This window comes from Ornithorhynchus anatinus, chromosome 11, assembly GCF_004115215.2.
Source record: "Ornithorhynchus anatinus isolate Pmale09 chromosome 11, mOrnAna1.pri.v4, whole genome shotgun sequence".
NCBI lineage: Eukaryota > Metazoa > Chordata > Mammalia > Monotremata > Ornithorhynchidae > Ornithorhynchus > Ornithorhynchus anatinus.
In genome coordinates this window covers 32,386,523-32,410,335 of record NC_041738.1, presented here as the reverse complement: position 1 = coordinate 32,410,335, position 23,813 = coordinate 32,386,523, and the positions used below count along the sequence as shown (strand labels likewise).

The window sequence follows — 23,813 nt, the reverse complement described above, 5'->3', positions numbered from 1 at the left end:
AGGCGCCCTGAGGGCCGGAGGGGGCGCCAAGATGGCGGCCTCCACGGTTCAAGATGGCGGCCTCCACAGTTCAAGATGGCGGCCTCCAGCGGCCAAGATGGCGGTCTCCTATTTCCGGCTCTTCTCCGAGCGGGACCCGAAAACGCTGAGCAACCCTGGTGGGCTCCTCGGAGGGGCAACGATTTGGCAGAAGGGGCTCCCCTTTCTCCTCTTCTCCGGCGGCAGCTGCTGCTGCAGCTAGGGAGCTCCCTTCATTCATTCCATCGTATTTTTCGAGCGCCTACTGTGTGCACAGCACCGCGTTCGTTCAATCGTATTTATGGAACGCTTACTGTTTGCAAAGCACTGCATTCATTCAATCGTATTTATTGAGCACTTACTATGTGCAAAGCAGTGGATTCATTCAATCGTATTTATGCAGATATTTACTTTGCGCAGAGCAGTGCCTTCAGTCGTATTTACTGAACGCTTACTATGTGCAAAGCAGTGCATTCAATCGTATTTACTGAACGCTTACTGTGTGCAAAGCACTGCATTTACTCATTCAGTCGTATTTATTGAACGCTTACTGTGTGCAAAGCAGTGCATTCATTCATTCAAATTTATTGAGCGCCTACTGTGTGCAAAGCAATGTATTCATTCAATCGTATTTATTGAACGCTTGCTGTGTGCAAAACAGTGCATTCGTTATTCCATCGTATTTATGGAGCGTTTACTGTGTGCAAAGCACTGCATTCATTCAATCGTATCTAGCGGGCGTTTACTGTGTGCAAAACACTGCATTCATTGCATTGTATTTAGTGAGCCCTTACTGGGTGCAAAGCACTGCATTCATTCAGTCGTACTTACTGAGCGCTTACTGTGTGCAAAGCACCGCCTTCATTCAATCGTATTTATTGAGGGCTTACTGGGCGCAAAGCACTGCGCTAAGCGCTTGGGAGGTCCGGGTGGCGCTCGCGGAGCTGGAGGTCTTGCAAAATCCTCCTAGCCCTCCAGAGATGACCCTGGCTTTTTTCTCCCATGGCACAGCATGCAAATAACACTTTTCTCCATTGCCCTCGAGGTGGTCAGTGGAAGCCCAGGGGCTGGCAATAAATAATAGAAGCAATAATAACACCACGTGAGTCCCCCTCTCTTCAAACCAGACAGCAGCGGTACAGGTTAAATTTCTCGGCTGTAAAGGGAAGGCGGTCAGCTCTTCATCTGCAATTAACTCGTCCTGCAGCTCCTTCACGATGCAGTCCTTAAGGCCTCCCTTGGGATCTCCTGCACAAGTCAGCCCCCAAACTCTCCGCAAACCAACCTTTCCATGTCCTGGAGTCTCCTCGTTCAACTGTCAGTGACACAGAAATTGGCATTTTCCCCTAACCTTGCAGTGGGAACTGACCAGAAGAGAGTGGCCCCATAGGTGTTTTCCAGGCCGCCTCATCAAACCTCAATCCACTTTCCTCCAGATTTTTCTATAAACCCTGGTAAGTGAAAAGTCCATTCATTATAACCTCATTGTTGTTTATTTTTGCTAAAACGTTGGCTGGTGGAAATTTTTTTTTTCTTTGGTGGTATGAACTCTACTGAGAAGTGAAAAGTCCATTCATTATAAGCTTATTGTTGTTTACTTTTGTTAAAATGTTTACAGGCTGACTTTTTTTTTGGTGGTATTACCAATATCTACTGGGAAGTGAAAAGTCCATTCATTATAACCTCATTGTTGCTTACTTTTGTTAAAACGTTTGCTGGTGGATTATTATCACTATTATTTCTTTTTGGTGGTATGAGCTCTATCTACTGAGAAGTGAAAAGTCCATTCATTATAAGCTTATTGTTGTTTATTTTTGTTAAAATATTTGCAGGCCAATTTTTCTTGGGTGGTGTTTGCTATATCTACTGGGAAGTGAAAAGTTCATTCATTATAACCTTACTGTTGTTGATCTTTGTTAAAACGTTTGCTGACAGATTTTTTTGGGGAGGTGGTATTAGCTATCAGACAAGTTGTTGTCTAAGTCAGAACATTAAGCACAGGCCTCAGCTTGACAAAGAAATCAAGGTTAATCAATTGGGAGTGATTCTTCAATCCTCAACCAGTGATATTTATTGAGCACTTACTGAGTACATAACACTGAATTTAGTGCTTGGAAGAGTACATTAATGTAGAATTAGAGGATGCTTTCTTTGCCCACAGTGAGTTTTTAATAATAATTATAGTATTTGTTAAGTACTTACTATGTGCCAAGCACTGTTCTAAACACTGGGGTAGATATAAGGTAAGCAACTTGTCCCACATGGGGCACACGGTCTTAATCCCCATTTTACAGATGAGTTAACTGAGTTTACAGTCTAGAGATGAGTTGATAGTCTTACAGAAGGGCAAATTGTGAAATCCTACCTATAGATTTTGTGACTTCTTGGCAAAAAATACTAACAGGAAAACCAAGGAGTTAAGCTTATTTGTAAGGAGTTTGGGGTTAGGAAGGAGGTAGGGAAGTTGCTGATTTATGGGACATAATGTAGTTGTAATTCGTTATTCATTGACAGCTGAAGGATGAGGCATTGCACTTTCAGGTTTGTTGGTTTCTTCCCTGCAAATCATGTGGAAGAGCTCTACCCATTCAGATAGTGCCCTTTGGCCTGTTAGAACCAAACGGAACTGCTTTCCTTAATTAGGCCATCCCAAAGTGTTCATCTTAAAATAGTCATTTTAGTTTTATTAAAAGTTGATAATAGTAAACCAATATTGATGTATCTGGTTTTATAAATACATTCTTTCTCTGACGACTTCTGAAGAAAACTGTGACCTTCAATTTTTTCTAGATAAAATCTATTTACATAAATCAAGTTGCCCCTTTCTGTTGAATTTGTGAAAATTTATCAAAATTATATAATTCTTTTTACCCTGAAATTCAAATTTTAATCGACAGAACCAGGAACTCCTTTTGAATTAGGTAGCTTATTCACATTTCCTCCACCCAATTTTCCTTAATCTGTTTTTTTCTGTTTTTGTAAAATAACCCTTCTCTTATTAATGTGCTGGTTTAAAATTCAACTTTTGAAGTGTGGAAGCCCTGAAAGTAGTTTCCCAATATATACTTAGTTTTGAAGTTAATGAAAAACACTTGTTGGATTCATTTCACTGTCACCAATTGACAAGGCTATTTGGAGGTGTCCTTGGAAGGAAGTATAGTCCTTAGTCCTGTTCCTTATACCAAAATAGCTAAATCAGTCTAAAATGGAAAAAGATAAGATTAGGGTAAACCATGGTCAATATTATATTAAATAATTAGATCTTGTGTACTTGCAGGTTTGTGATTACCTCATGACTTCCAGAGGCAGTGGGTGTATTTTAGAAGTGTTGGTAAAATCTCACATGAAACTTTGCAGGTACTTGTAAGAACTTGGGGAAAGCATGAAGCAGCGTGGCTCACTGGAAAGAGCACGGGCTTTGGAGTGAGAGGTCATGGGTTCGAACCCCGGCTCTGCCACTTGCCAGCTGTGTGACTTTGGGCAAGTCACTTAACTTCTCGGTGCCTCAGTTCCCTCATCTGTAAAATGGGGATTAAGACTGTGAGCCCCACGTGGGACAACCTGATTCCCTTGTGTCTACCCCAGTGCTTAGAACAGTGCTCGGCACATAGTAAGCGCTTAACAAATACCAACATTATTATTATTATTATGAAGTATCTTCAAACACCTACTTATAGAAAGTAATTTCAAGTGTTCTAAAATGGAACTCTTAAAATTTTATAAAAATTAAAGTCAGGTTGACGTCAGCCATAGTTCTGCTCCTTTACCTTCCTTGGTCTGAGTTTGAAGTCCCAAAGTTTGTTGGCATTTTTCTTCCATTACTACTATTCTTTTGAAAGTCCTGAAATGAGACTTTTTATTCACAGTGACAGACTTGTAGTTAGTGATTAAGTGCAGACAAATGTCAGCATGTTTTTTAAAAATGCAAGTACACTATAATGTGGTTCTCGTGAGTCCAGACAATTCTACAACGTGGGGTTTTGACCTTTGGGAAACATATTCTTGTACTAGCTCCTTGATGGATACCATCCACAAATCCATTCTCATCGACATTGCATGTAGCCTGGTAAATGTGCATTGTGGAAAGAAAGTTTCTTTATTTCTTCTAATAGCATTAGATCCTAAATGTGTAATGAAATCATGTGTTCAAAGATGAACTGATGATATATCAGTTCCCAGAAGATATTGATAATTGCTTGCTAAGACACAATTTCATTTATTCAGTTGCATTCATTGGGCACTTACTGTGTGCAAAGCACTGTACTAAAATCTTGGGAGAGTAAAATATAACAACACACGGACACATTCCTGCCCACAAGGGGTTCACAGGCATGCCAGTCTCCAGTGGCAACTAGACCACTTCTGCCCAGGTTGCTGGGCACAACTCACTGGTGCTGCTAACTATTTTCTTGTTCTGATTGCTGCTCCTGAGAACTGTATGGTTGTACTGGTTTCCCCAGTTTTTCAGCAATTCTGTGGGAAGTGAGGCACTAAAGGAGATTTGGAATAGCAGCCCAAGTCTTGCAAGTCTTACCCCAACCAAAACTGGTAGTGACAGTGTTAGAGGGGCTAGCTTTGTATGAATTATCCTAGTTTTGCTTTCTTCCCTTAGATTCCTCTTTTTGCCAGCATGGCCACTGGTTTTGGTTGTCAGTATGAACTTGCCAGCTGGTTCTCTGTCTATCTGTGACACCATCTCTGAGGGAAAGAATAAAATAGTTTGGCTTAAACTGACACTCTGCTGAGACTTATTTACTTGGATAGTTTGTCAACCCTTATTTCCTAGGTACAATAATTTTGGTGCGCATTACATAGTCTCCACAAGAAAAACAGGAAATGCCCCTCCAGTGTGATAGACCAAAACACAAGCTTTCTCTTAACACTATCTCAATATTTAGGGAAATATATTCTCCCCTTATGCACTCCAAAATGACTTGCTAATAGTCTTTTAGGGTTATAAACTCATTGAAAAGTATCTTTTTGGTAGTGGGGGAAAGGAAGGGAAGAAAGAGATGAAAATAATCGGACTTAATCACTAGAATTTAAAATTTTACTAAATGGTGCTATTTACTGGGAGACTAGTCTACACTTCTCCTTTACCCTTTTTGCCAACTGAATAAGTTCATTCTACCTCAGATCCTCAGAGAATGGATCCAGGGAGCTATAGAATTGTTTACAAAGAAAGAATATCCCTAAAGAAGGGAGGCTAAGGAAGGAGGTTAAGTTGTTTTTATGATTTCATCTTCTTTACTTTTTTAGTGGGAATAGGAACACAAGTCATTTGCTCATTATAGTATGGGTACACTTAAAACCAGGTGGAGCAGAACTCTGGAGAAAGGAACAGTATTATAGGACATCATCCTGCCCCAGCTATGTTGCTTGGCTGTTTTCCATGCTGTTCTTTCTCTTGTACTCAATGGTCCTAGGTAAATTCAGATCACTACCTCTGAAAGCATTGAAGCAGTAATATAACATGAATATATTAGTGTACCAAATCTATTCCTCACGTGGGAGGGAAGAAGTCATCTAAGATGAGTCCCTGAATTCACCAGAGTATGAATGTGGCAGGAAAACATTGTTAGTAATTCTGTTAATCAGTTGAGAGGTAAAATGTCATATAAAACAGGATGCCATGTTTTTCAGTAAGAAGGGGATTCAGAATAATATACTTTTCACGAAACATTTAAGGAAGTGGGTAAAAACTCCCAAGTTGTGATGAATGTTCTCTGCAGGTGTTTTAGTCTTGAACTCTGATATTTTGATTTTGGGGCAAGCTACTGTCCACGTTCTCAGGGGAGCAAGACTTTGAAAAATGGGCATTAGGAATAAAGAAACAAGTATTTCATTGTAAGGCTGAATTTATAGTCTTGCAGTAGATAAGAGGGAAATATTTTCTAAAATTCTTAGTACCGTACTGCTTGGGCATTTGGTGTTCCCTTATCTAAGTCTGTTTTAGAGGTGGGCCAAACAAGGAGTTGCTCAGGCATGCTAAGTTTAGGGAATGGAGATTTTTGAGGGATTTCCTTGTCACCTGCCTAGCTGGTGTTCCTTTTCAGTAGCCTTGGGCAAGCTTCCATTTTGGGATTGGGGCTGGGAAATGGAATTTTTAAAGTTGGGCCACTGTTGTAGTTTTGCACCTTTTAAAGAAATGATATTTATTAAGTGCTTACTACATGCCGGGCACTGTACTAAGCGCTGGGGTAGATATGAGATCATCAGGTTGGACAAAGTCCTTGCCCCACGTGGGGCTCAGAATCTTAATCCCCATTTTACAGGTAAGGTAACTGAGGCACCATGAAGTTAAATGACTTGCCTGGGGACCCACAGCAGACCTGTGGCGGAAGTAGGATTAGAACCCAGGGCCTCTGACTCCCGTGTCCCCTGCTCTCCCTAAGAGGCCACTCTGTTTCTCTTCAACTGCTCACTCCTTGGCCCGAGCCTCAGGTAGATTTAAACCCTGGGAGAGGGGCTGGTTCCAGTTGTGAAACCACTGCAGTGGCAGCTACTTCACCCTTTAAACCCATACCCACTGCCGGAAAGTGCCTGTTTGACCTGGGCCTGTTGGTGTTTGTTCTGGCTCTTCTCCCGCCTGTTACATATTGTGAGCTGCCTACATATTCATATATATGTACATATTTTAAAAAATCAGTTTTTCCAACCCCTCAGCTCTGCATCCTGGGTGGCCACACTGCTTGCCTAGGCCTAATTACAGCTCTGACTCAGAAGCATCTTACCTAATGTTGGTATAATCTCTATGCAACAGATGTTTTAATGGCCTAATGCCAGTTTTGAAATTCTATACTTTTGAATTACCTTTGTGGCATATCCTATGTTTCATGGTCTCTAGTTCTTCCTAATTCTTTAAAACCACATATCAAATTTCTAGTTCATGTGACTTCCTCACTTTCTCATACTAACTGGTGTTTTGTCATCAGGTCAATACATAGTGGACAAACGTAATGACCTGAATGTTTATGTCTCTTTGAAAGTCACACAATGACTTAGATAGTAGAACTTTGACCAGGAATCAGAGAGACCCAAGTTCTCCAAAGGTACATACCTGATAATCACTTCTGAGTGATTCCTAATATTTTTTATGGTATTTGTGAAGCACTTACTATTTGCCAAGCACTGAGGTGGGGCATTCTGGGAGTGATGTGTCCATGGCGTCTCTGTGGGTTGGAGACAACTCGACGTAATAAGACAACAAGAACTAAGCTCTGGTGTAAATACAAACTAATTGGGTTGGACACAGTCCCTGTCTTACCAAGGGCTTACAAATCTTAATTCCCATTTTTCAGATGAGGTAACCGAGGCACAGAGAAGTAAGTGATTTGCCCAAGGTCATGCAGCAGTCATGTGGTAGAGCCAAGATTGGAAACCAGGTCCTTTGACTCCTTGGCCCCTGCTCTTTCCACTATGCCACACTGCTTCTCATATCTTAGAAGAAGTCATCCAGTGGGGAACAAACCAGTAGGTAAGTACTCCGAATTGAAGTGGAGTTACTTTTCCCTTCATTTCCATTCCCAGCTCTTCCATCGACTTGCTATGCAATTTATTTGTCATTTATGTCAGAGTTTCCATTCCCACCATCTGAAAATTAGGAATAAACCCTTCCATACCTTATATCTCAGGAAAATAGTGAAGGTTGAGTTGAATTAATTCTTTAAAAAATATTTTTAATGGTATTGGTTAAATGCGTACTATGTGGCAGGCAGAACAGGATAAGTACTGGTTAATTGGGTTGGATGTAGTCCATATCCCCTATGGGACATAACAGTTTTAATCCCCATTTTACAGATGAGGTAACTGAGGCACAAAGATGTTAAGTGATTTGCCCAAGGTCACACAGCAGACAACTGATAGAGCTGGCATTAGAACCCAGATCCTCTGACTCCCAGGCCTGTGCTCTTTCCACTAGACCACACTGCTTCTCTAGGTTCCTGAGTTTTTCAGAGGTAGAGACACTGTGTAAATATAACTGAAAGATTTTTTTGTGCTTTCTTTACTTCAGTAAAAATGCTTTTTTTGAAACTGTCATTCATTAACCAGGTACTGTACCTGCCTCAATCATAAATGATAAATGTTTCTGAGCAGATCTTCTATAGCTCATTTAGTTTACCCACCTGATTTCATCAAAACCACTGTTGGTCATTGAAAATTCTGTTTTTGGAAGATCATCAGGGAAGGAGATTGGTCAGTTTCCTTTGGGGAACCCAGTGTGGTGATTCACAGTTCTCACCATCTGGAAATATTTTACTTTTGTGCTAACCTAAACTCTCTGGCTGCAGTTGTTCAAGGCAGTACCTGGTGTCATGTGTGCCAGCTCTCTCGGGGGGTCCAGTAGCTAAAAGGGGTTGGGGCTTTTTATAAGGTGGTAAGAAGCAAGATGGTGTTGGAAGAAACAGTGTGGTTTTGAAGAACTAGCAGAGCAGAGCTACTTTTGAGTCTTTTCTTATCTGTGTAGAAGCTCTAAATCTTTTCAGAGAACTGGAGTGATGAGGCTGGGAGGCCAGTTAAGGGAACCTTGGGTAGAAGGAATGGCTTGATCTTCACAGCTAGAAAAGGGGAGAAAGAGAGAATGACTCACATATCCCCCACAGAGTTGGCACCTATACCTGGTGTCCAGTTGTTAACCCCAATAATGCCTAAAAATGATTCTGCTGCTAACAATACCAGATAGAAAAGCAGTGTGGCCTAATGGAAAAAGCCTGAGTTTGGGAGTCAGCAGACCTGGGTTCTAATCCTGGTCCTTCTCTGCTATGTGACCTTTTGCAAGTCACTTAGCCTCTGTGTTTCCTCATGTGTAAAATGGAGATTAAATACCTTTTCTCCCTCCATCTTAGATCTGATTGGCTTATATCTGCCTCAGCACTTAATGAGAGTGCTTGGCATATAGTGAGTCCTTGACAGATATCAACATTATTATTGTTGTTACTATACGACCTACTGTGAGGAAGAAAAATACTTTAAAAATTTGTCCATTTGAATGACCAATATTTTGATTTTGGTCATTTACAATTAGGTATGGAGCTGGTGTGAAGAGAGGCTGGACAATGGATGATAATGCCCCAGCAGGTGTTAGCCTATTATCAAATGCAGGCCCAAGTTCAAGGTCACGGTCACAGTATTACCAGCATCTCGCCAAAACTTCCAGTGCCCACAAGTGGTTCAGACCCAAGTACGTTTTTTTTTTTTTACCTCTGTTATTACATATCCCTCTCTGCCTTATACAATGCCAAACTCATGAGGGAAGTTATTTCATTAAGTGGCAGTGCTCTGAAGATCAGCATGTGTAAGCTTCTTTTACCTAAAAGACAAGAGTCAGGAAAGTGATGGACCTCAGCTGAATCTAAATGAGATTTAGCTACATACAAGTTTACCCACCTTGATGTTTTCTGAGATTCTTCTCAGGGCCTCATCTTTGTCTCAAGTAAAGCCCAGTTGGTTCACCTCGGTAATCATCTTTGCAGTCCTCGGCCAGTTGACTGGTTGGTTGGATGGATGTAGAATCTGAGCTCTAACGGTGAGAATGCAGGACCTTATAGCAGGAAGGGGAGAGAAGACTGTTGTTTCTGCTCAAGGCCTAAAGGTGATGGTGCATATGAGAGACCTACTGAGGTTGGGAGATTAAGGTGGGCTAGTTACCAGTCAACCAATTAGTGAAATTTATTGAGCATCTACTTTGTGCATAATACCATACTAAGCGCTTGAGAGCGTACAGAACAATTGGCAGATCTGATTCCTGCTCTCCTAGCTCTTATAGACCAATGGGACAGGCAGACATTAAAATAAACTACAGATGGGGAAATGACCAACAGGGGCAAGCAGGAAAACTGGCCAAAACAGGTAGATGAGGACGGGAGAGGGGTGAGCAGGGAATTATCAGTTGGTAAATACTGTCGATTTCTGTCTCCACAACATCTCCAGGATTCACTCCTCCTTTCTCCATCTAGTCTGAAGGTTTAAAATTTGTTCCCTTAAGGGAAAAGACCATTATTAGACGAAGATTTTTGGAAACCATTAGAACTTCAGTTTTTGGACAATCATGAAGATGGACTAGACTGTAACCTCTTTGTGAGCAGGGACTATGTCCTTTTAGTACTATATTGTACTCTTCCAAGAGCATAGCACACAGTAAGCGCTCAATAAATATAATTGAATCAAAAAGCAAATCTAATGATAGCCTACAGTTGGAGCTTATGGACAAGCAAATTGTCTTATAGAAGTACTAGAATGTTCTTTATGCCCATTTCTCCATCTCTGATTTGTCAGAAAGCTAGTACTTGTCTGTTTCACTTTTTACCCTCTAATAAAGTGTGAAGGACATGGGAACTATTTTTCCTTTTCATGTTATTAAGTCCTGCTAGGTAAACTCTCCAAGAGTCCTATTCACCTCATTCAAGCTGAGACAAATTGCATTAACTGTTAGACTAAGATGGCCTGAATGTGAGCATGTATTATGCTTCAGTGGCACAGAAGTATAGTGAAAAATAGGGAAATAAAAAAATTAAATTCTTTAGGTTGTTAAGGTCAGTTATAAATGACATCTTTTCCTGTTGAAGCTCTTTTAGTCATGAAAAAAAGTTCACCCTGACATATGTTGACAACTTAATGTGTTTAAGAGTTATCACTTCTCAATAAATGTTTTGATCATTTGGAGTGTAGAAACCTTAAAAGCTTTTAAATTTTAAATGGATTGTTTATCCATTTTGGTGATATTTACAGTACATTTTTTTACATTGAATCCTGAACTCTCCATTGCACCCATCATTAAATGTATTGTGATTTGACTGAATACAGACAAAACAGAGCTAGATATTGGACAATATTGAAAAGATGGTGCTTTTTCTATACCTTATGCTCATTTTTCCATTAGGGTAGAAGCATTTGCATTGGAGGTGCATTTTGTTAGGAATTGAAAGCCTGTGGATAAGGCTTTTTTGAATTAGAGAAAGCAGAGAGGAAGCACAACTCTTGAATTCTAGTCCTGGAGCCTAGGGAGAGCTGGGAGACTAGCAAGGAGGTTGTTACAGTATCCAGTGAAGTTGTAAGAGCCTTCACTGGGACAGGGACATGGAAATAGGGAATAAATACTGACCTGAAACTGGGGTGCTGTAGGAGAGGTGTATTTGCCCTGGACTCTATACTAATAGCCCCCTTCCTCTTGGTCTCAGGGATTCCAGAGAATGATATTGGGTGGAGCCCTGAGAGGTGGAGAAGGCATTGGTGACTCTAGTACATAATTGCTCATTCTCTCTCCACTTCTCAAATTCCCTCTCCACTTCTCTCATTTTCTGCCCTTTCCCCTGCTTTATGGCAGTTGACTAAATTCTCATTCCTTGCTGGAAGGGGCCCTTAGGACCCAGGGGCCAGGGCTATTCACTGCCCCTGCAGGTAGGTAGCAGTGAAGTGTTGATCTGGGGTTTGGGCCACCACCACCCCCTGCCCTCCTCCCCAGAACCTGCTCCAAATCTGCATGGGGCAAGATGACTTTCCAGCACCTAACTCAAGTTAGAGATTGAACTGTGCAGTTAAAATGGGCAGTGGAGAGCTATGTCCTACAAGTCCTGCCTCTGAGCCCACACCAGGGACCCAGATTTCATCTCATTTGCCTGATTCCCTCGATTATCAAGCTTTTCCATCTCTCCTCAAGTTGTTCCTCCTCCCCCAACCAGCTGCTATCCTGGGTGGCTTCAGGGAAGTTCTCGGAGTCCAGACAGGTTGGTGCTGTGGTGAGGGAAGAGAAGCGCAAACTCCCCAGCAACCCTGGATAGCAGCCTCCAATTAGGTACTCTCCTAGGCCAAGCAGGAGGTAGCCATGAGAAAGCAATCCCGGGATCCGATGACTTAACTATCATAAGAAATACTAGTCACCAAACCCCCTTTAGTTCGAAAACAAGGCTGAAGACAATGGTATATTGGAGGAACAGCTGGTAAGTTAACTTTTTTTTTTAATCTACTGTCATTTCAACCTGTCTGCAGACCTTTCTTGGATGAGAAAGCAACCAATTTGCTGTTTCTTTTACTTTCATGAAATATAATTTGGGAGTTAGACCTGATGATGGAGTTGAACAAATCTTGGATTTTTTCTATTATGGATCTCATATAAGCAATTTCAGATTTGCTTGTGGGAAAAAGTTCTTCATGTTTTACTTTTATGACTTAATAAATATGCCCTTGGTATAAGACTCTCTTAATCAAAATCTAAATCTAAGCCTGACTGCTAACTTAGAATTTTACATCTGGTGAAACTGATGAATTCTCACTTCACTCCTTATGTTGTGAGAAGCATCATGGCTAAATGGAAAGAGCATGGGCCTGGGAATCAGAGGACCTGGATTCTAATCCCGGCTCTGCCAATTGCTTGCTGTATGACCACGGGCAAGTCACTTAACTTCCATATGCCTCAGTTTCCTCAACTGTAAAATGGAGATTGAATACCTGTTCTCCCTCCTACTTAAGACCGTGAGCCCCATGTGGGTTAAGAACTGTGTCCGACCTAATTAACTCGTACCTACCCCAACACTTAGAACAGAGTTTAACACATAGTAAGTGCTTAACAAATACCATAAAACAAACAAATGTGGTTCCAGAATTATTTTGTTATTAAACTTTTGTAGATTTTTAAATTAGGTAGATTTTAGAATTTTTAAAAGTGTTAAAATTTTGCCTTGGAGAATAACAATAAAAGCTCCTCCCTCTCTCCCCCACTCTTTTTGTTAGTGAAAAATGTTGAACAGATTGGCTTTCCAGAATAAATTTTGAAAAGCAATAGCTAATTTTTTTTTAGCATCTCCATAAATTCAGATGTGGAACAAGAAAGCAATAGAGGAGGAGAAATGCAACTGTGTACTGTTTTCAAAGACAAAGATAGTATGGAAGATTATCATCCATTTAATGTAATGCTGTGCTGATTAAAAAAGGTAAAAGATAAAATTGGTTGTTTGCAGTTGGAGAATTGGATAAGCTATGAATGACAAAATTTGATATGAAGTCTTGTACCAGACTAACTTGGTAGTTAGTCTACCAAGTCTGCTACAACTGGGGAAGCAGTGTGGCTCAGTGGAAAGAGCCTGGGCTTCGGAGTCAGAGGTCATGGGTTCGACTCCTGGCTCTGCCACGTCTCAGCTGTGTGACTGTGGGCAAGTCACTTAACTTCTCTGTGCCTCAGTTACCTCATCTGTAAAATGGGGATTAACTGTGAGCCTCACATGGGACAACCTGATTACCCTGCATCTACCCCAGCGCTTAGAACAGTGCTCTGCACATAGCGCTTAACAAATACCAGCATTATTAGTGTTAACATCAAAGTGAACTCAAGGTTTAAGAGCCAGTTTAAAGAGGCCCTTGTTTTGCTTTCTGTTTCTACAAAAGATTCTTGAAGCAATTTAGGCAAGGATCTGTTTTAGTTGAACCTGTTCAGTGCTAAGAGGAACACCATAATTGTCTTATCAGTTTTTTCATCGTGTGAATTGAAGAAAATCCAATTAAGTATAATTATCTTGTTATTTAACACCCATACTGTAACGTATTGTTTTATATTGGCAAATGCGAGATGAGTCAGAAAATGCTTTATGTGGAGGAAAAATAAAACAACAAGAAGAAATTGTACATACAATGCCCAGGAAAGTGAAATAGAGTTCAGTTTCTGTGAACAGCGATAAGAGCAGGAATCCAGAGTTAGAGATCAAGTGCAAACATGCTCAATCATTACTACATCTGTAAAATGGGCATTAAGACTGTGAGTCTCATGTGGGACAACCTGATTACCCTGTACCTACCCCAGCACTTAGAACAGTGCTCTGCACGTAGTAAACACTTAACAAATACCAACATTATTATTATTACATTTTTCTTTTTAATAATGAGTCATTATTAATGAGTTTCATACTAGAGAGTGGACCGATATAAGCATCTGTAGGAAAACTCTCCACATGTTTATTTGGGAATTGGGTGTGTGTGGAGTTGGGGTTATGCGTGTACCATATCTCCATGTTTCTGCCAGGATCAGAGCCACTGCTGCTCTCTTCCCAAGTGCATATTCCAAAGTCACATATGGGAAGAGGGAGAGAAGTTGGGGGGAGAGAGAGAGAGAGAGAACGAACAACTACAATGACTCTCACTGCACTTGTGACTGCTGTAAGGGGAAAATTCCAGTTACTAGTTCAGTAATGCTTTTTGTTTATATATCCCCTTGCTTCTGAGGAAATCCGAGTTTTCTTTTTTAATCCCAGTATTAAAAGCAGTATGGATGAATGATAAGCAGAAATTGCTATCTTTTGTAAATGCGGGGAGGTTCAAGATCAACAGTGTTTGATTTTTGCTTCATTGGTTTGACAAGATTCAGAAAAAAGATGAAACAGTAGATGGGGAAGCTGTAAAACTAAACCCTCAGACAAATAAAAAAATGCTTCTTAATGCTCTGAAGGCACAGTTGGAGGAGTGGATTATAGAGCCTTGAATCCTTTAACTTGAACAGTTTCCTCTAGTCTCTTGGATTTTAAACTTGAGAACTTTCAAGAGGGAGTTTTTACAAATGTCAAAGTGAATAAATGTATTTGGAGGTCTCCACATTTATGTGAAGCAGCGTGGCTCAGTGGAAAGAGCTCGGGCTTGGGAGTCAGAGGTCATGGGTTTGAATGCTGGCTGTGCCACTTGTCATCTCTGTGACTGTGGGCGAGTGAAGTGACTCGCCCACAGTCACAGAGATGACAAGTGGCACAGCCAGCATTCACTTCACTTCTCTGTGCCTCAGTTCCCTTATCTGTAAAATGGGGATTAAGACTGTGAGCCTCACTTGGGACAACCTGATTACCCTGTGTCTATCCCAGTGTTTAGAACAGTGCTCTGCATATAGTAAGCGCTTAACAAGTACCAACATTATTATTATTATTAGCTGGTGTTTATATGAAAGTCAGATTGAATTACTTAATCTCCCCCACCCCTTAAGGATGGTAGTGTCACCCTTTGATATTCTCATTCATATCTCCTTAAAATTCTGCACTTAGCTCATTTGCACATGATTATGATTAAGCATATTATGGCTAGGATTGCTCTCTACTTCAGAAAATCATGAATTGGATCTTCATATTGGTATTCTGCATTGTATGTTTAAGACTAAAGGATCTTCCCAAATTAGATTGGCGGTTTATTATTCTTGGTTGGCAAAGGAAGATCCGAAAGGCAGAAGTATTAGATGTAACTGAAGAAATAAGTTTTATTACCCAGAATATCACTATGTTTGGCAAAAACCCATTTCCTATCCATTTTACTCACACCGTGGTGGGAGAGGGGCTTGAAAGTCAGAAGACCTGAATTCTAGACCCAACCCTGTTACTGGACTGTTCTGTGACATTGGGCAGGTCACTTAACTTCTCTGTGCCTCAGTTACCTTATCTGTAAAGTGGGGATTAAGACTCTGAGCCCCATGTGGGTTAAATAGAGGTAAGGTAAGCACATTAAAACCAGTGATGTTGACTACCTCTATAAGCTGACCCCCTTTTTCAGCAGAAGTACTGTTGCCCTCCTTTCTAATTCTCTGCCCTTAATTGAACCTGAGGTTGTCAAATCCGATATCCTACTTAGTGGCTGAATGGCTGGCTGTTGTATGAACGTATGAGGACAGTTAGAATATCTTGCTATTAAGTATTTAGCTCTAAATTACTAGTCACCTTTTAAACAACAAGCAAAATGCATTGCATGCGCAGGTATGGAATGCTTTCTGTGCCTTAACTGGATGGATTGAGGCTTTTGAAAGATAGGTTAAATGAAAAGGAATATTTAATTTCACTGCTTTAGATTAGTGAACTGGTGAAAAGCAGGCAGGTGCTGCCATCTAGTTTCTAATCTGTAACTTTCATCTTGCCTACTGGCATTTAGAGTGACTAGTATTTTTAAGTTCTTAGAAATGCCAAGACTTTACTCAATTTTACTCATTACTTAGAGTAACTTTACAAAGTAGAAGTTGACATAAAACAAACTTATTTTCCCTTTTTTCAACACGGAGTATCTTATTACTATTCAAGTGTATACCCAAACACAAGTCATATTAAAAAAGTTCACCAAACAATCCTTGAGATGCATCTGTGTTATTACAGACGTACCCCCTGATACAGTGGTGATATAGCTGATGTGGTGAGTGGTGTGAAAGCATGGCAATATCATGGATGGCTGCATTGTAGGGTATATTTTTCCATAGACTTACATGCAATTTGAGCCCCACATGGGACAGGGACTGTGTCCAACTCAATTTGCTTGTATCTATCCCAGTGCTTAGTACAGTGCCTGGCACATAGTGAGTACTTAATAAATACCATCATTATTATTATTAATTCTACAGCAGAAATAGCCCTAATATTATGACAGAACTGCAAAGGTAAGTAAAATTTACCCTAAAAATCCCTCTCTGCTCTCCCTCTCTCCTTATTTGTTATTTTAATTAATTATGGTACTTGCTAAGTATTTACTAAGTGCTAAGCACTGGGGCAGATACAATGTCACAGTCTTAATCCTCATTTTACAGATGAGATAACTGAGGCCCAGAGAAGTTAAGTGACTTGCCCAGGGTCACACAACAGACATGTGGCAGAGCGCAGATTAGAACTCAGGTCCTTCTGACTCCCAGGCCCGCTTTCTATCCTCTAAGCCATATTTGTTCCCCTCTCCTGTTCCTAGAGACTTTACTGCTCCCCTGTATCCAGAATTCAGGCCCACCCTTCCCACCCCTCACACCACAAAATTTTTAGGATTATTTTGCCACCCTACCCCTAGCATCCTGGGAGGGAATAGGGAGATGAGGAACAGCAGAACAACCCTGACAACTGCTCTTATCCCCCTCTGGGCCCTAGTCTGTCCCCATCTCCATAGAGGGGAGGCTGTAAGCAAGAGCTACTGCCATACCAGATGCAATGGTGCTGAGGGGAAATGACCTCTCCCTGACCCAGAGGTAGGAAATGGCTCCATTTTCCTGCAGTTGGCGGCTCTCAGTGGGGACAGAGGCAGAGGGGATACCTGCTCCAGGACATCTTCCAGGACACCTCTACTTGTTGTCCCATTAGCACTTAAAGCCCAGTATATTCAAAACTCCTCACTTTCTCTCCCCAGGCTTCTCCACCTCACTACCCCAACACAGTTGAGACCACCACCAGCTTTCCCATTTTTGAGTCCCTCAACCTTGGCATTATCCTTAACTCATCCCCGTCTTTCAGCTCCCATATGTAATCTGTCACCAAGTCCTGTCATTTTTTTCCCCTCCGTGACGTTTCCAGGATGTGCCCCTTCTTCTCCATTCAAACGACCACTCTGTGGGTCCAGGCATTTGTCCTGTCTTGGCTTCACTACTGCATCAGTCTCTTCCTTAGACTCCCTGCCTCCAGCCTCTCTCCTTTCCAGTTCATACTTCACTCTACTGCTTGGAGTATTTTTCTGAAATACCTCTCTGCACACATCTCCCCACTCCCCAGAACCCCAGAATGGAGCACAATCCTTTCCACATCACACAGAACCTTTTTCTGATTTGCTGTAAGGCACTCAGTCATCTCTCTCCCTATTACTACCACTACACCTCAACCCACATCCTTTGTTCCTCTTCAGCCCAACTACTCAGGGTGCCCTTTTCTCATTCATCCAGTTACTGAACCTATGCTCATAAATTCCCACCTGCCTGGAACTCTTTGCCCTGTTTTCTCATTTTCAAACACCTTATGAAATCCCATCTTCTCCAGGAGGCCTCTGACCCATCACTTCATAAGTTACAAAAACATTTTTGCCCAATCTTCTTCCCTCCCTGACAGCCATACTCAACCATTTACTCTCTCTGTTGGCTCCATCCCCTCTTTGCCTTCAAGTAATAATAATAATAAGGTTGGAATTTAAGTGCTTACTATGTGCAGAGCACTGTTCTAAGCGCTGGGTTAGATACAGGGTAATCAGGTTGTCCCACGTGAGACTCACAGTCTTCATCCTCATTTTGCAGATGAGGTAACTGAGTCACAGAGAAGTTAAGTGACTTGCCCACAGTCACACAGCTGACAAGTGGCAGAGCCATGATTCGAACCTATGACCTCTGACTCTCAAGCCCGGGCTCTTTCCATTGAGTCACGCTGCTTCAAGTGCACCCATATCTTCCCTATCTAAAATAACTTTCCTCTGAATGCCACTATGCCTTCCAGTTATCACCCCATCTCCCTGCTCCTGTTCCTTTTCAAACTTTTTGATTGGGTTAGTCCTGCCTGCTACATCCTACCTCTTTTCCAAATCCATCCTTCGCACTCTCCAGTCTGCTTTTGCTCCCTTTGCTCCTTGATCTCTCAGCTGCCTCTGATGCTGTGGACCAGCGTCTTCTGGAAAGACTATTTGATCTTGATTTTTCTCAACAGTCCTCTCCTGGTTCTTCTCCCTCTCTGGTTGATCCTTCTCAGTCTTTTTGTCTGACGTTTCCTGTGCCTCACAATCCCCAACTGTGAGTTTCTTTCAAAGCTTAATTCTGAGTCCCTGTTGCTTTTCAAACTCCACTCATTCTTTTGGGAAGCTCATTTGCTCCTATGGTTTCAACTGCCCTCTTCATATTGATGATTCCCAAATCTACTTTGCTAGTTTTAACCTCTCTCCTTAGCAGCAATCTCAAATCTCTTCCTGCCTATAGGACATCTCTACATGTATGTCAAGTTCAACATGTTTAAACTTTTCCTCCATCCAACTTTCCCATCATAGTTGATAACATCACCATTCTCTTCAACTCTCAAGCCTTGAGTTCTCCTTCTCTTTCAACCTTCATATTTAGCCTGTTGCTAAATCCTGTAGGTTCTTTCTCCACAATATTTCTTCTTCCAAATGGCCACCGAACTAGTCATTGCTTGACTACCACATAAGCCTCTTCATTGACTTCCCTGCCTTGAGTCTCTCCATTCTCCCATCCATTCTTCACCCTGCTACCTGGATCATTCTTCTAAAACATTGTTGTCTGCATATCCTCCAATTTCTCAAAAGCTCTAATAGCTACCCATTTCTCTCTATGTCAAACAGAAAAATCTGATCACCACTCTTAATGCCTTTAACCAGTTCTCTCCCCTCAATTTATCTTGTCTTTTCTCCCACTATGTCTCAGATTGCATGCTTTGTTCTTCTAGAACCAGCTTACTCACAGTGCCTCATTCTCATCTCTCCTACCCACTGACCTCTTGCTCACACCCTTCCTCTTGCTTGTAACTCCACCTTCTCAATCACAACTAGCAGATTACTGCTCTCCCCATCTTCAAAGCCCTTCTCAAATCCTGTCCCTTCCTGGAAGCCTTCCCAGATTAAGTTCTCATTTACCTTCCCCAACTATCAATTCAGGACTTCTGTGTCATCCAAGCACTTGGAAACTTGCATTCCCTTGTAGCACTTATGTTTATATCTTTATACTCTGTTGCTTCTTCTTATGTATAATTTATTGCAATATATGTCTTCCCTAATAGACTGTAAACTTCTTGAGATTAAGAATCATTTTATTACTACTTCTGTACTTTCCCAAGTGCCTAGTACAGTTCCCTGCACACAGTAGCAATTCAGTAAATAGCATATTGCTTGATTGAAACTTGATTATGATTTGCTTGCTTTGATTTTTTTAATGCTATTTGTTAAGTGCTTACTATATGCCAGGCACTTTACTAAATGCTGGGGTAGATTAATCAGGTGGTTGGACAATGTGGGTTCATATCCCACATTGGACTCACAATCTTAATCCCCATTTTACAGATAGAGTTAAGTGAGGCACAGTGAAGTGACATCCAAGATTACACAGCAAAGTGGCAGAGCTGGGACTAGAACCCAGAGTCTGAAGTCTTCCAGGTTTGTGCTTTTTCCACTAGGCCACACTTGCCATGTTTAGATGGCACTCCTAATTTTATTTTGTCCTTTACTGTCATCAGTTTTCTGATTGTGGTATCACTGAAGAACTTGTCTTGGAAGTGATGGTGTTGCTGTCAGCTATAGCAACACTTTTTTATTAAGCAGTGGTGCTTTCTGTTTAGTTACAGGTATGAAGGGTAAATTTAACCAAAATGTAACAACATATTGGGTATAGTTTGGTTAAATGTTGTATTCCTATGATTCAAAATGTTAATATTCCTGTCAGCAAATAGGCTGCGATGCACATACCCTTTCCTCTAAAGGATGTTTTTGATAAAGGAGAAAGCCAGGAAAAGCTGGAAAAAAGTATCTAAAAACTCTTCATCTAAAAAAGAAAGTAGATTGCTGCATCATTTCATGATGATGATGCTGTGTATTGCCTGTGGGTTGCCTCAAAATAGAAGACCTCCCAAATCAAAGATTAAAGAAAAAAATCCTTGGAAGCTATCAAAACAAATAAAAGGGATTTGTTCCAATGTCAGGTAGACTTTTTTTCCTGAAACTAGAGAAGATTGATATCCAGTAGAACACGGTGCTGGAGTGATTGGTGATGGATGCTTAAGGCTTCGATGGTACTCAAGGACTTCTGTTTCTTTAGATTTCTCAAGTTAAATAACTGTTCTTTTACAAAAAAAATATTGGAGTTTACAAGGCAATGTAGGAATCTTGGGTGTTTATAATTTTCCTGTGTTCTATCTTAATAAGATAAGCTCCAGAGTGACTAATTATAATAAACCCAATTTTCCCAGTGCTCAGTTGTATTCCATGGTAGTGTTAAGCAATTGAGGAGGATTATTAACTTTTGTAGATCAGAAGATACTGCTACTGGTTTTTTAAAAATGCTATTTCTTAAGCACTTACTATGTGCTTACTGTGTGGGAGGGTGGCAATATGACTTGATAATTCCCCAAGGGCTCGCCTCCACTTAAACCTTGCCTCATATCCTCCTTTCAGAAAGGCACTTGATCAAATGTGCAGAAGTTTGGTACTGATCCTGCGTTCTTCAAGAATCACTTCTCCAGTGCCGTCGGGTCCTTTCCGACCCACAGCGAGTCCATGGACGCACCCTCTTCAGAACATCCCATCTTCTGTCGTGAAGTCATTCTGATATGTGTAACCAAAGAGTTTTCTTGGTGAAGATGTGGAAATGGTTTACCGTTGTTTTCTTCTGTACAGTAAAAACTGCCATTGTCTTTGATCAACATTTTGACCCCTTGAACAGCCGCCTTTGACTCTTTCCCATGCCACTGCTGCCCAGCACAGGTGAATTGACTCTCTCATGCTTCAGCTTAGACCTTTCCATTATGGGAAGCCCTATATGGCCTAGCTCTAAGCTTCATCAGTGTACCCAAACTCTCTTGCCATGGTAAGGTGTCGATTCATAGGAGAGACAAGAATCACACTGAATCTTAATTAACCCACTGGGTTAATCGTTTGTGTCTTAATAGCCAGGTAACATAGGTGAAGTTTTCTTTGGTGTTGAAAATTTTTGATATGTGGTCTTTTAAAGTTTCCATGGATTTATATCACATTTTAGCTCTCGATGGACTTTTATAGCCTTGGTTGCGATCTGATCTAATCAGATGTGTATTCTTGAAAATATGCCTGTAAAAATAATGGTTGCCATGCTCTCAGTAATGGTTTCAATTTTATTTCTAGTTATTGCTTAAGCCATCCTTCGAATGGAAAAGGAAAAGTAATTTCTCTTCTGAATCTGTCTTTCTTCAACTTTTAATAGTCATTCTTATGAAGAAGATTAAATGAATATGTTGAAAAGGATTAGATTCCATTATATTTTAATTGAAGTGTAAAATAACTGTCCTTAATACGAATAGCGGGAACAGCGCAAACTCTAGGGTACATTTCTAATATAGTCAAGGATTTCTTATATGGATTTTATTAAAATATTAAACCACCCCTGCTTAGACTTAGCTCTTTAAGACCATTTTAACTTTGTCTCTGACTTCCTCTTGTTAGGGAATATAGTTATTACGGCTCCCTTCACAAAATTTGGAAAGCGAGTTCTGAAGCTGGTATTATTGTTCAATGAGTAATGTATATCAGTCACTTCTTAAATCTTGTTGACTGACGTTGACCCTGTCTCCTGTAAGCCCTGCCTTGAGAAATAAATTTTGGAAGACATTCTGTGTCTGGTCCCATTCTAAGTGGGACAGACCTAAAGTCAGGTGCTGTTTTAACTTTAGCAGAGATTATGCCAGGCATAGTGTTTATGCATTTTGGAAACCAACCTCCATTACTCCCCCTGCAAACTTGCCCAGGAATCCTGATGTCATCATTCCCACTTTCTTGACAGAGAACATTTCAGGCCTTTCCACCTTTTAGTCCGGTATCCCTGCTCAGCAGCCACCCAGGGTGGCCTCAGTGTTTGACAGGTCAGTGCTTAGTACAGTGCTCTGCTCATAGTAAGTGCTCAATAAATACCATCGATTGAGTGACTGGTTGGGTGAAATATGGGGTCACCAGTATAAGTTAAGTGACCGGTAACTTTGGGGGGGGAGGGGAGTTCTGTCCCATTAGTGAATATTACTTTAGGAAAGGGTGGAGGAAAAAAACAACCCTCAGTCTTGAAGGCAATTGCTTTCATAAAGAAGAGTAGGAGGCCTGTTTCCTCCTCTTCTTCCTCCTCCCCCCCTTTGTTCTCCTCTTCCTCCTCCCCCCTCTTTCTCTTCTTCCTTCTCCTCCCCCCCATACTCCCCTTCTCTGCCTGGGAATATACTACAAAAGTAAAAGACCACATCCTTATTCGCAACCTTAGGCTTAGTACCATATTTATGAGCATAATTGCCCCATTTTTTTCCTTAATTTGTACCACTCGAAAGCAGGAGAGAGAGACTCTTAAACGAGGCATTAAATCTAGCAATAAGGGGAGTGGGAGAAGAAGGGGAGAAGAAAGAAAAGGGGGGGGAAAAAGGAAGAGAAAGGTAAAAGGATACTTGGAGACTCCCTCTCTTTCTTCCACATGCTGCATACAATAGACACTCAGTAAATTATGGTAACCTCTCCTCTCCCTACTCCTCTTCTTTCCCTGTGCAGGCCACCCTCACCGCCTACAAATTTAACCTTTTATTTCTGCTTCAAATATTTGAGGTGGGGAGAAATTAACATGAGGGAGGCAATTATGCCAGTAAATAGAGTGGTTTCTATCCTTCCTTTCCTCATTTTCACATAGCTCCCCTCCTCACCTCCCTTTTCCCAAATTCTTCAGAATGGCTTCAGCCGAGCCAAATGCCCATGCTTTTGAAGAATTTTTGCTCATAATTTCATCTAAGTAACTTTCTTCTAACACTGACTCCTATCATGGAGATTGATGATGGTAACTTGATGGTATGACTAAATTTCTCCATTTGTCTTTTCCAGGGTACATGCTGCAAGTGCACAGGTACCCTAACTGATTACTATGCTGTTCTCCTGGGGGCAGTTTTCCTTTTTCATTTAGAAAAGCAAATTCCAGGTCAGACTACGAAGACTAAAGTCTAGGAACTGGCTCTATCTAGATTTAACATTGTAAATTCTAAAACTCTCCACTCTGATAAAAAGGATCGGATTAAAAAGAGTTTGGGCCAGCAACAGTAGCATCATTTTAATAAGTTTAATAGATGTAGGCTGTACTTATTATAGACTTTTAACAGGGTCCAGTTTAGCAAATGGCAGTTTCTTTTCGGCTTCTGCTCTGGTAACCAAGACAAAAGGAAAAGCAAAATCCAGCAAACAAAGCAAGTCTCTGCTGATGGTTTAATCTGTTAGGTTTAGTTATTGCCACTGCCCATTTGATTTGCGTGTGAAGACAGTCAAAGGGTGTGCATGGAAGCCTGATATATCACAGCAAAATTTAATGCAGATTCAGTAAGAAGAGTCACACTGAGGATAGTTCACCCCAGGTT

At 41.0% G+C, this 23,813-nt stretch overlaps 1 long non-coding RNA gene across 1 annotated transcript; it reads left to right on the top strand.

Annotated features, from left to right (window-relative positions):
* Positions 1-7,385: 7,385 nt before the first annotated feature.
* LOC120638690 lies at positions 7,386-21,838 on the top strand. Its single transcript, XR_005660554.1, has 2 exons — positions 7,386-7,495; positions 20,866-21,838. It is a non-coding gene; the product is annotated as an uncharacterized LOC120638690 (long non-coding RNA).
* Positions 21,839-23,813: the final 1,975 nt, after the last annotated feature.